The sequence below is a fragment of the Myxine glutinosa genome, chromosome 1 (assembly GCF_964187855.1).
Source record: "Myxine glutinosa chromosome 1, kmMyxGlut1.1, whole genome shotgun sequence".
NCBI lineage: Eukaryota > Metazoa > Chordata > Myxini > Myxiniformes > Myxinidae > Myxine > Myxine glutinosa.
In genome coordinates this window covers 435,513,585-435,526,260 of record NC_136261.1, presented here as the reverse complement: position 1 = coordinate 435,526,260, position 12,676 = coordinate 435,513,585, and the positions used below count along the sequence as shown (strand labels likewise).

The following is a 12,676-nucleotide window of genomic DNA, read 5'->3' as shown; positions in this document are numbered from 1 at the left end:
GTGTGCACTTGTTTCCGAGGCAGCTTGAAAGCGTGCATGGTTTGGGGATGTACAACGGTGCGCGAGTGGGTGTGGTGAAAGATACGTGGCTGCGTGTATGTGTGTGACGACTGTGGAGGTTCCGTACCATGAGCAGTGGATGTGGAGAACACTTAGGAAATCTGCCGAATGTCAATGCCAAAAATTAAATTAATTGGCAGGCTATTGGATGTGCCGTCAAACTTCCCCACAGAGGGTGGTTTAAAAGGGATAGAATATTGAGTGTGGAAGTGGCTGAAAAGCTGGGACGCCAGAGAAGTCGCTGCTGTTTGAACGTGCTGGGCACCCGAGGAGAAGCTGCCTGCCTGTTCATGCCATGAAAGGATCGCCTGCCGAGATCAATTGTGTTGCCAGGTTTCGGTCTCAATCTGTGTCAATCGTTGCTTAACATCCCATGAGGCCGCGAAGCTATCCACAGTACTGCGGCTTTCCAGGTCCAGAGGTCGGAGAGAGTCTGAGAAGTCCCACTCGTGAAGCACGCCAAACCTTATGTCTGCAACAATATTTTCACTTTGTCTGCCTACTTGGCAGTCAAACAAAATTGAAAATCATTCCAAACCCGAAAAGTACTGTTTATAATGACATCATAAAGGATACAAACAACAAGCACAAATAACCAATGTAATGTGTTAGATAGAATTTTTTTTTTTTTTTTTTTTTTTTTTTTGTATACTGAATCGAGGCTCGTGAAAGAGCTAACATTAATTTCACAAACAAATCAACCAGACAAACAAAATATATAAAAAGAGGGAGCGGAAGACAAGATGGGGAGAGATGGGGAAGCACACAAAAAACACACACAGAGAACACACACACACACACACACACACACACACAACACAGAGATGGGGAAGCACACAAAGATGGGGAAGCACACAAACACAACATCCGAGAGCAGAGAGATGCGTGGAAGGGAGAGGGCCCGGGGGGAGGAGGCGTGGGAAGGGGGGGGGGGAGGGAGAAGTATAAAAGTTGGTATTTCAAAAATATGGATAAATATGGATGCAATAAATATGGATGTAAATATGGATGCAATAGACACTGTGCAATGCATGTAAATTCTAGAATATTTTTTAAATGAATTTTGCAATCCTCATTTTATTTATATTGAATTAAATACTTGAACACAGTCGAACACAAATCGTCTTTTTGTTACTTCCGCGATGCTCCAATTTAGTGATACTTGGACTTGTTAAATAGGGGGGTGAACATGGGTGATGTATAAGACTGCTTCAATGCCGCTTAATATCCGGAATTTTTCTTCTTAACAATCTTTAATTTCATTATTATATTCAAATTGAAGTGCACAATTCCATGACGTAATATGTTATATGAGCTCTCTCGAAGTCCTCAATCTCATTTCTCTGCAAAAGACTGACGCTGATTTGTACGTAGGTGATGTCTATCCTGTAAATATGGAAGGCAGACAACATGACAACGATTCATCTGGCACAGAAGATTCAAAATGTTCTTCTGCAAGGGAAGGTTCAGATGATATTCACATGACAAATGGAAGTGCTTCGTATTTTGCAACTGGTGAGTGAAAATGTAAAACATTAACATATATATCTTATAATTAACATATACAAAATATATAATTTTTGGAAAAGAGTTAAATATTTTGTTTTTGACCAAAAAAAAAAGGAAATGTGTTCTTTGTTTCTGTAGAACAATGCAGAAGGAACATGGGACCAATAAGGTCCAGTCGCAGCTTGACAGTGAAGAAGAAGCCTTTTTGGAAGAAGCAATCACGAAATCAAGACTCACTTCGTATAAAATGCAAGTGCATGTCTGGTCCTCGCAACACCAAGATTAACATTAAATTAAACAAACACAAAAAGGCGATGGAAAGGCGAAAAAACGTTACAAGTGTAATGTGTGCAGAATGGATTTTGCTTCAACGAGTAACGTCAAAATGCACACGAGGATCCACACTGGAAAACGCCCCCACAAGTTCTCTGTCTGTGATAAAGGTTTCTCTCGAAAAGGTAATTTGAAAGAACATATGAGGATCCATACAGGAGAGCAAGCTTACAAATGCTCGATATGCGATAAAAGTTTCTCTCCAAAATACAGTTTACAATCACATATGATGATCCATACAGGAGAGCATCCTCACAAATGCTCGATATGTGACAAAGGTTTCTCTCAAAAACGCGATTTGAAATCACATATGAGGATCCATACAGGAGAGCGACCGCACAAATGCTCGATATGTGATAATGGTTTCTCTCAAAAAGGCAGTTTGAAATTACATATGAGGATCCATACAGGAGAGCAACCTTACAAATGCTCGACATGCGATAAAAGTTTCTCTCGAAAATACAGTTTACAATCACATATGATGATCCATACAAGAGAGCATCCGCACAAATGCTCGATATGTGATAAAGGTTTCTCTCAAAAATGTAATTTGAAAGAACATATGAGGATCCATGCAGGAGAGCGACCCCACAAATGCTCGATATGTGACAAAGCTTTCTCTCAAAAATGTAATTTGAAAGAACATATGAGGATCCATACAGGAGACCAACCTCACAAATGCTCGATATGTGACAAATGTTTCTCTCAAAAACACGATTTGAAATCACATATGAGGATCCATACAGGAGAGCAACCTAACAAATGCTCGACATGCGAAAAAAGTTTCTCTCAAAAATACAGTTTACAATCGCATATGATGATCCATACAAGAGAGCATCCCCACAAATGCTCGATATGTGACAAAGCTTTCTCTCAAAAGGGTAATTTGAAAGAACATATGAGGATCCATACAGGAGAGCGACCGCACAAATGCTCGATATGTGACAAATGTTTCTCTCAAAAACGCGATTTGAAATCACATATGAGGATCCAAACCGGAGTGCAACCTCACAAATGCTCGATATGTGATAATGGTTTCTTTCAAAAAGGCAATTTTAAATTACATATGAGGATACATACAGGAGAGCAACCTTACAAATGCTCGACATGCGATAAAGGTTTCTCTCGAAAATACAGTTTGCAATCACATATGATGATCCATACAAGAGAGCATCCCCACAAATGCTCGATATGTGACAAAGCTTTCTCTCAAAAAGGTAATTTGAAAGAACATATGAGGATCCATACAGGAGAGCGACCCCACAAATGCTCGATATGTGACAAATATCACATATTCTTCCTGGGAATTCTTCCATAGCAAACTGATCTCTCTCATGCACAGATTTATCCCATCTCGCCTTCAGTTGTCTTACCCTTCCTCCCGTCCATGGTACACTGAATCTTGTGGTGAGGCAGTTGCCCTGAAACAAATTGCCTTTGCCTCTTGGAAGGCTAATCCAACTGAAGGCAATCTCAGTTCCTTCCACCAAGCTCGGAACAAGTGTGTGTCTACCCTCAGGAGTGCCAGGAAGCACTATCTCTCCTCACTCAAGAATGAACTCTCAAACCTGTCTCCTTCCTCCAAATCCTGGTGGCGTCTGGTCAAGTCCGTTTCTGGTGTTTGTTCCCCCTCCATCCCTTCCCTTACCTCAAATGGCCACACAGTTGACATCGCACTTGACAAAGCCGAATGCCTCAACTCTGTGTTTGCCTCAAAATCCTTTGTCCCAAACCCATCTCTCTCTGTTCCCACCCTTCCCAGTCGAACCCATCTGCTCTTGGACTCTGTGTCCTCTCCTGACAAGGTGGAGGAGTTTTTGTCTAACCTCGACTCTGATTCTGCAACTGGACCAGACGGCATCAGCCCACGGGTCCTAAAATCCTGCTCTGCCGCTCTATCTCACCCTCTCTCTGTTCTTTTCACCCTATCTTTTGCTCAAGGTCATCTGCCAGCATCCTGGAAATCAGCAAACATTACCGCTTTACACAAAAAGGTGCAAAAACAGATCCTTGCAACTACAGACCAATCAGCCTGCTCCCAATTATCAGCAAAGTCATGGAATCCATCATTGCTTCGGATATGAAACCTTTCCTCTTCTCAAATGGCTTGATCTCTGATCATCAATTTGGTTTCAGACCAGGTCACTCTACTCTGGACATGCTGCTTCTGCTGTCTCAACAATGGATGGAGGTCCTCAATGCCAAACAGGGAAATCAGAGCTGTCTCCCTTGACATATCACGTGCTTTCGATACGGTCTGGCACTGAGCTCTGCTCAGCAAACTCTCCTCCTATGGTATCCATGGAAATCTCCATGCATGGCTTGCGGACTTCCTCTCAGGTCATAGTCAACGTGTGGCCCTGAATGGATTTCTCTCATCTCCCCTTCCTGTTCAGGCTGGAGTTCCCCAAGGCCGTGTGCTGGGCCCTGTGCTTTTTCTGGTCTTTATCAATGATCTCTCAGACTCTCTGGAAAATCCTCTCTATCTCTTTGCTGTTGACTCCACTCTCTGCGGCTCCATTCCTCTTCCCTCAGATCGGCAGTCTGTAGCCTCCTCACTCTCTGAAGACCTGGACAAAATCACAGACTGGTCAAACAAGTGGAACATGTCTTTCAATCCTGACAAATCTCACACTCTTACTATGTCTCTCCGAAAAGATCGACTGGACAACCTTCCCATCTACTTTCTCAACAATCCTCTCCAAGAAGTTCTGTCGCTCAAGCTTTTGGGTCTCACTATCTGCCTGGATCTTTCTTGGGAAAACCACATTTCCAAGTTGGCCTCCAAAGCCAGTCGCCGACTGGGCATCCTCCGTCATGCGAAGTCCTTCCTAGGCACACCTGAGCTCCTCACCACATACAAGGCTTTCATCCGCAGCTCAATGGAATACTGTTCTTCCCTATGGGCTGGTGCTCCTGCCTCACACCTGGCTCGGCTTCACGCTGTTGAATCCAAAGCTTTCAGAATCATTGGAATCTCCCGCGATGAAGCTATCTCTGAGGGCCTTTCACTCACTCACCGCAGGCAGGTAGGTGGTCTTTCTGTCTTCTACCGACTCCTCTCCGGCCTTGCTCCCCCAGCTCTGTCTGTGCTCTGTCCCCCAAATATTCCTGCAGGTCGCACAAGATCTGCCAGCCACCCTCTGATGGTTGAACTGCCGAAATCTCGGCTCTCTGCTCACCTTCACTCTTTCATTCCTCTTTTCTCCCGCCTCTGGAACAAACTCCCACACTCATTTCAATCACACTCCTCCCTCCATGTCTTTAAAACAGCTGTTCACCACCATCTCTTATCTTCCCCCATCCAAAACCTTGATCTTTTCTACCCCCACTAATTCACCCCAGATCCACCTTGTTTGAAATTCCAACTTCTTTCCTGGAAGTCCTGGCAGTGTCCATATGTTTTATACCTCTCGCACCCCCACCCTTCCCATGCCTCCCCCCCAAAGCCCTCTCCCTCCCACAGTTCTCTCGATGTCTCCATGTCTCTTGGTCCCTGCTCTCAAATGTTGCATTTGTGTCCTTCCCCCTCTCTCCCCATCTTGTCTACCACTCCCGATGTTATTTGTTTTATGTGTCTGTTTGTCTTTCTGTGTGATTAATGTTCGCTCTTTCACGAGCCTCGATCTTGCATACAAAAAAAATAAAAAAATTAAAAAAATGTTTCTCTCAAAAACGCGATTTGAAATCACATATGAGGATCCATACAGGAGAGCAACCTCACAAATGCTCGATATGTGATAAAGGTTTCTCTCAAAAAGGCAGTTTGAGATCACATGTGAAGATCCATACAGGAGTGCGACCTTACAAATGCTCGATATGTGATAAAGGTTTCTCTCAAAAAGGCAGTTTGAGATCACATGTGAAGATCCACACAGGAAAGCTGAAATCTGAAATACCAGGATATGGAAAATGAGGCAAAGAGGATTTTTAAAATGACAGCTTAAAAAAATATTAAATTTATTTATCTGGTTCTCCATATTCCCATAATAGAGAATTATTGAAAAATTGATGCCATAACCCCAAATGGTAACAGAACTTAATGTCTCAATCTGATCTTGGATCTCATTGTGCTTCTTTCAGGGTTTTCCTGAGGTTGCCAGTTTGTAATTCCTATTTCTGTACTTGCCATGTATCCAGCCAAGTTCCATTTGAGGTTTTTGATTGTGACGAGTGTTTATGAATTTTGTTTTCTGTCTGATTTGGTTGTTTTTCTTGACCCATTTTGGTTATGTCCAGATGGCATCTTTCCATGGCAGTTTGGACATCAATTGTTGCTCTATCTTTGCTGTAGTCCATGTTTGTTTGATTGACATGTGTAATGTGGGGAGAACACTGTTGTTGTAAAATTGTTAATCAGAAGAAGTCTCCTGCCTATGTTTTTCTTGAAGCCTAAGTTTGTGAAGGGTATCGCAATAAAGAGAGGTCCCAAAAGCACAAATGCACTGTCTGTGTTATTGGGAATTCTAGGGAAGATACCCATCAATGAAGGTGGTTCGTAGATGTCTGACCTGAAGTGAGAAATTAACTTTGAAGTGTGTATTGGTAGAAACAAGAATTCAATGTAAATATTCAGTGAGCATATGTCAATTGGTGGAGCTGGTAACCTCGACAACCTCATTCCATTCCATCAGTGAAGATTTCCAATCCGTGCTTGTTGTACCTCTGAAGTACTGCTTGATGGGTGTTGGGGGTCTAAGGTGTGGAAAGGGTTTAAAAGAGTGAAGGTGAAGTCAAGAATTTACCTCGGGTTCGTAAATAGATTAACTCGGGAGTGCACCACGGAAATAATGGGCCAAATGACGTCCTCATGACTGTTTAAAACCCCGATTCAGGTGCATTGTTGTAAAAAGTCTCATTGTGGAAGGTTTCGTTGTGATTAACCTTGGGAGCTCAAAGCAGTAAGGTCACTAACAAACAGAAAAACTCACCTTATTGTGAGTGAGGTAGATGTTGGAGGTTTACCCGTTGGCATGTGGTGGCTTGTAGATGGTGGCACGTGGGTTTGTGGCGGGCATTGTATATGAGTATCTACCCTCGTTCATGATGATGTATTTTGTGTGTATATTTAATAATAATAATAATAATGCATTTATTTTATATAGCGCTTTTCAGGAAGCCCAAAGACGCTTTGACAGAGTGCAAAACATAATGCATAGCAAAACATAAAAACAATTGCAAAAAAAGAAGAATCAATAGGGAAATATTCAAAGCACAAAGGAGGGAGAAGGAGAAGAGATAGTCAGGGGTTAGATGCTGTGGGTTAAATGTTGAATGCAGTGTTGAACAGGTGGGTCTTGAGTGATGTTTTGAATGTGGTGAGTGAGGAGGAGTCTCTGATGGTGTGAGGTAGCGAGTTCCAGAGGGTGGGAGCAGCGATGGAGAAGGCCCTGTCCCCCCAGGATCTAAATTTGGTCCGGATGGGGGGGGGGTCAGGAGGTTGGTACCAGCAGAGCGGAGGTTGTGGGTGGGAGTGTGTCTGGAGAGGAGGTCAGCCAGGTAGGATGGGGCCAGGTTATGGAGGGCTTTGTAGGTCAAGAGGAGGATTTTGTACTGGATTCTCTGGGAGATGGGGAGCCAGTGAAGCTTGTAAAGAACGGGGGTGATGTGGTCACGGGTCCGGGAATGGGTGAGTAGACGGGCAGCGGAGTTCTGAATGTATTGGAGTTTATTGGTGATTGTTGAGGGTGAACCATAAAGGAGGCTATTGCAGTAGTCCAGACGGGAAGTGATGAAGGCGTGGATGAGGGTTTCTGCAGCCACGGAGGAGAGGGATGGACGGAGACGGGCGATGTTTTTCAGGAGAAAGAAGGCTGTCTTTGTGATCTGTTTAGTGTATTTGTCGAAGGAGAGGGTTTGGTCAAAGATGATGCCAAGATTCCGGATGTGAGGGGAGGTGGATACTGGGAAACCGTCGATGTTGAGGGCAAAGTTGTGGGTGGACTTGGTGAGCGTTTTTGGGCCAATGATGATTATTTCAGATTTATCACAGTTAAGTTTGAGGAAGTTGATTTGAAGCCAGGATTTTATTTCAGTGATGCAGTTTGTCAGGATAGAGTGGGTGGCGGTGGAGATGGACTTGGTGGAGATGAAAAGCTGGATGTCATCGGCGAAGCAGTGGAATTGGAGACCATGACGGCGGATTAAGTGACCGAGGGGGGACAGGTAAAGGATGAAGAGGAGGGGGCCAAGAACTGAACCTTGGGAGACACCTTGGGGGAGGGGAGCAGTGGGGGATTTGCAGTTATTGATGGAGATGAACTGACATCTGTCAGAGAGGTATGATTTAATCCAAGAGAGGGCAGTGCCGGTAATGTTAAAGGTGGTTTCAAGTCGGGTGAGGAGGATGGTGTGATCGATGGTGTCAAAGGCGGCGCTGAGATCGAGGAGGATGAGAATGTTGAGGTTGCCAGCGTCAGAGGAGAGGAGAAGGTCGTTGGTGATTTTGAGGAGAGCAGTTTCAGTACTGTGGTTGGAGCGGAATCTGGATTGGAATGTTTCATACAGGTTATTGGCAGAGAGGTGATGTTTGAGTTGAGTGGCTACAGCGCATTCCAAAACCTTTGACAGAAAGGGTAGGTTGGAGATGGGTCTGAAGTTATTTAGGGTGTCAGGGTTTAGTCCGGGTTTTTTCAGAATGGGGATTAGAGCAGCAATTTTGAGGGATGGTGGGACGATGCCTGTAGACAGGGAGGAGTTTATTGTTGCAATGATAAGTGGAGAGAGAGCAGGAAGGGAGGCCTTGACAAAGCTGGAGGGGATGGGGTCAAGAGTGCAGGTGGCAGTTTTCATTCCGATGAGGAGTTCAGAGAGGTCAGTAGGGGAGACTGGGGAGAATTGAGACAGAGGATGGCAGGATAAGGGGGGGCAGGTGGTTTGAGGGGGAGCGGGTGCGGCGGTGGTCAAGCTGTTGTAGATGTTTTCTATTTTGCATTGGAAGAATGAAAGGAAGGAGATGCAGTTGTCTATTGTGAATGACTGGGTGGTGGTGTTCAGGGGGCTGAGGAGTTTGTTTATTGTAGAGAAGAGTGCTTTTGGGTTTCCGGAGCCAGAGTGGATAATTTGGGAGTAGTAGGCGGAGCGGGCGTGGGAGAGGGCATCTTTATAGTGTTGTATGTGGTCCTTGTAGGCCTGGGAGTGAACTGTGAGACCTGTTTTATTGCGGAGTCTTTCAAGTTGGCGAGCACGAGTTTTCATCAGGCGAAGTTCAGGGGTAAACCAGGGAGCAGAATGGGTGAAAGAAACTGTTTTGGTTTTTATAGGCGCAAGTTGGTCAAGGCAGGAGGAGAGAGTGTGGTTGTAGTAGTCAGTGAGGTCAGAAGGGGTGTGGAGGTCAACGAAGGGAGAAGTGGACATTTTTTCAGAGAGGGTCGATGAGAATGAGGTAGGTGAAAGAGCGTTTAGCTTACGGAAGTTGATAGTGCGATAATGCCTTGGTGCTGGGGTGGGGATGTTGATGGTCAGAGTGATGGCTAGGTGGTCAGAGAGAGTGAGGTCGGAGCCATAGAGATGGTGCAAAATTAGTCCAGTAGAGCAGACAAGGTCCAAAATGTGACCACGGTTATGGATAGGAAAGTTGACATGTTGAGTGAGGTTAAAGCAGGTGAGTAAATCGGTGAAGTCAGTGGTTAGCGTGGAGTCAGTGGAGTCCATGTGGATATTGAAATCACCAAGGAGGAGGATTGAGGGGGAGAGGGAACATAGCTGGGTCAGAAAGTAGGAGAAGTCAGACAGGAATGATGGGTGTGGTTTTGGAGGGCGGTAGACAACAGCCATGACTGACTGTGTGTGACCAGAGAGTTTAAAAGCCAGGTGTTCAAATGATGGAGCAGATGAGATGGAGATGAGGTTGGTCTTGAGGTCTTGTCGGTGAATAACGGCAATTCCACCACCTCGGCCCTCCGAGCGTGGTTTATTGATGTAAGAATATCCATTGGGTGTGGTGAGGTTGAGCGTGTAGTAGTCCAGTGGTTGTTGCCAGGTCTCAGTGAGACAGAGAAAGTCCAGTTTGTTTTCCAGGATGTAGTCGTTCAGGATGAGGCATTTGTTGTTGAGGGACCGGGTATTGAACAGGGTGAGCTTGATGTAGTTTTGTACGGCGGGTATGAATCCAGGTGATTTGTCCAGGGTTCGCAGACAGGAGGTGCGATTTTGTGCGTTGTTGTGACCAGGTGTGTTGGGACGATGAGTGGGAGTGCGCTGAGCCGACCAGAGGATGGGGATGGAGTGACCTGATTGTAAATAAACAAACTTACGACCGGAGCCACGGTGAATGTACCTTGGTCGACGCAGGAGACCATTCGATTTGATTGCAGAGATGCATGATGGGGTGGAGCGGGTTTTAAGCAGGAGAAGCCTTGCGGCGGAGTACCGCAGAGCCATGCCAGCAGGAGCGAAGGGACGAGCACGAGGCCAAGGGTGAGGAGGCGAAACAATCGTCACAACCCACGGGAGTGGGCCCACAGTTCCCACAGTTCTCTGTATTTGAAGGTGAATGTTTTGTAAAGTTAGCTAAGTGGTCACCTTTTTTCGACAAACAACTTTTTTTTTACTCTTGAGAGTGATGTTGTTAGATGAGCACCAAAATTACTTTTAAATCAATGTGTTGGTTGTGTTTGTACTATTTTGGTTTTTGAATGATTAGCGCAATTGAGAGGTCACTTGACTCCTTTAGCAATCATGTTGAAGGGTTAAATGAAGAGTTCTTTTTCACATCTGAGTTACCAGTCCTGTGTCTAGAGGATGAGAGATTAGAATTAAATTGAGATGACATATATCTATCTGCACATCACAAGCTTAATTAAAACAATATCTGACATGTACATTGTTTTCAAGTGACTTTATTCCACACCATAATTGAAGTAAAACTCATGTTATCAACATCACAATATCTGCCATGTAAATTATCTTAAAATAACTTTATTTCATATACGTTACTGGTAGCTACAATAATTTTACATAAGCTCAAGCATTTTTTTTGTTGGTGTTGAGATTGTTTCTTTGTAGACTATATTGGTAGTTATTCAACCTTCTTGGGGCGAAATATAGAAATCTCTTGGCGATCTTACTCAAGAACATGCAACATACACCTGATCATGTGAAAAGCAGGATAACTTCAGATGGAGGCCTGCAACTGTAAGGGTCTGTCCTTGTGCTTTATTTATAGAGATTGAAAAACAAACTTTTATTGGAAGTTGCAATCTCTTAAACAGAAATCGATAATCTGATGGGATCATTGGAATTCTTGGTATGAATACTTCTTCACCCTTATATTTCCCTGTTGTTATTGCGGCCTCCAAGACATGTGGCAGCATCGTCTTTTTTACCAATCTTGTCCCATTGCATCATCTTGGTGCATCGAGATTTTTCAATGAAATGATTGGAATACCAACTTTCAAGATTAAAATATGGTGTGGCATTCCTGGTGGTATCAAAGACTTGAGAAACTCTACGGGATATTGTGTGGCATCATCATCATTTGGTACAGTGTCAAGTGATTTATGTGATGCTTCTTTCCTGGAATTTATTTTATCAATAATTGATGTTTCGGATTTCGGGGATGGATTTCGGTGTCTAAAGATGGTAGCGCTAGGCCAGTGGGACCGCCGGGACCCACGTGGACTCACAAGTTGTTCTGCGCGTGGGCGGCAGTTTCAGACCGGGGCACCCAAACGCTCCCCGGCTAAAGTTCATCCTGAAAGCGCCCACATTGTGCGGACAAACTCCACCAATTGGCCGGTCACACTGTGCCTATCGGCCGGCCTTGAAGACCGAGATTGTGTCGGATACCGATCCTTAGGGGTCGTAACTCTGCCACTCTGATCTATTGATCTTTTCTACATCAGAATTCTTGGGACCTAAGATTACCATTCCACAAAGCCAATCAATGTCTTGTAATATTGCTTAATAGTTGGGAAGACATTACTGTTGGTTTCCTCTTCATCTTTTACATTAATTCCACATCCATTTGGGATTGTAATTTGGTTGGAATTGGGAGCTAATGGAATATTGCCATCTCCAATATCAAGGAGTAATTTGGCAAAATTGCCAACTTCCTCGTCTTCTTTAAGGTGATCTATCATATTCACTGTCAATGTAAATGACACAGCTTTACCCCAAGGAGGAGCTGCCTTCAGACTTCCTTGAATTTCAACTGCTTCAGTTCCTCTTGGAATAATGAGGAGAATTTGTCAGAAATCCCCAGAAAGAATCAGTGGATTTCCTCCCATAGCATGACTACTTTCCTTTAAGTATTGGAGTGTATTATCTAATGCCTGAACATTTTTTTTGTGTGACGGAGTGCACTCGTCCCAGATGATAACATTGGATTTCTCAAGACATTGCCCTTTGCAGAGCCTTCGTCAATATTGCACATTGCTGTCTCTTCATTTTGAGTGTTGAGTGATAGATTGAATGTGGAATGAGCTGACCTACCACCAGGAAAGAGGAGATGCAATTCCTGAAGATGCAACTGCCAGTGCAATATGCACCTGTGATCTTACCTATGCTAGGATTAACGTTAAAATGAAAGTTTTACCTGTACCACCAGGTGCATCTATGAAAAACAGTCGTCCTTCATTACCATCAATAACCTCCATACTTTTCCTATTCATGGCTGCTTGACTATGCAAATGCTTTCTTTCATTCTCCTGAACAAACTGTGCAAGTTCTTCTTTGTCATAATGTATCTCCGTTAACATTTCTCTCGTTAATTCACATGTTGTTATATTAGGTCTTTGAAGTCCATAATGATTCAGATCATGTCCTCTGAAAT

General features: G+C 44.0%; 2 protein-coding genes and 1 pseudogene across 2 annotated transcripts in view; all 3 read left to right on the top strand.

Annotated features, from left to right (window-relative positions):
- LOC137419063 (uncharacterized) overlaps positions 1–12,676 on the top strand; it is a 1,330,575-nt gene that overhangs the window by 498,413 nt on the left and 819,486 nt on the right. The window lies entirely within an intron of this gene.
- Positions 1–12,676, top strand: part of LOC137419053 (uncharacterized) — a 240,867-nt gene that overhangs the window by 58,256 nt on the left and 169,935 nt on the right. The window lies entirely within an intron of this gene.
- The window catches only part of LOC137419583 (uncharacterized), a 58,834-nt pseudogene continuing 48,082 nt past the window's right edge, over positions 1,925–12,676 (top strand).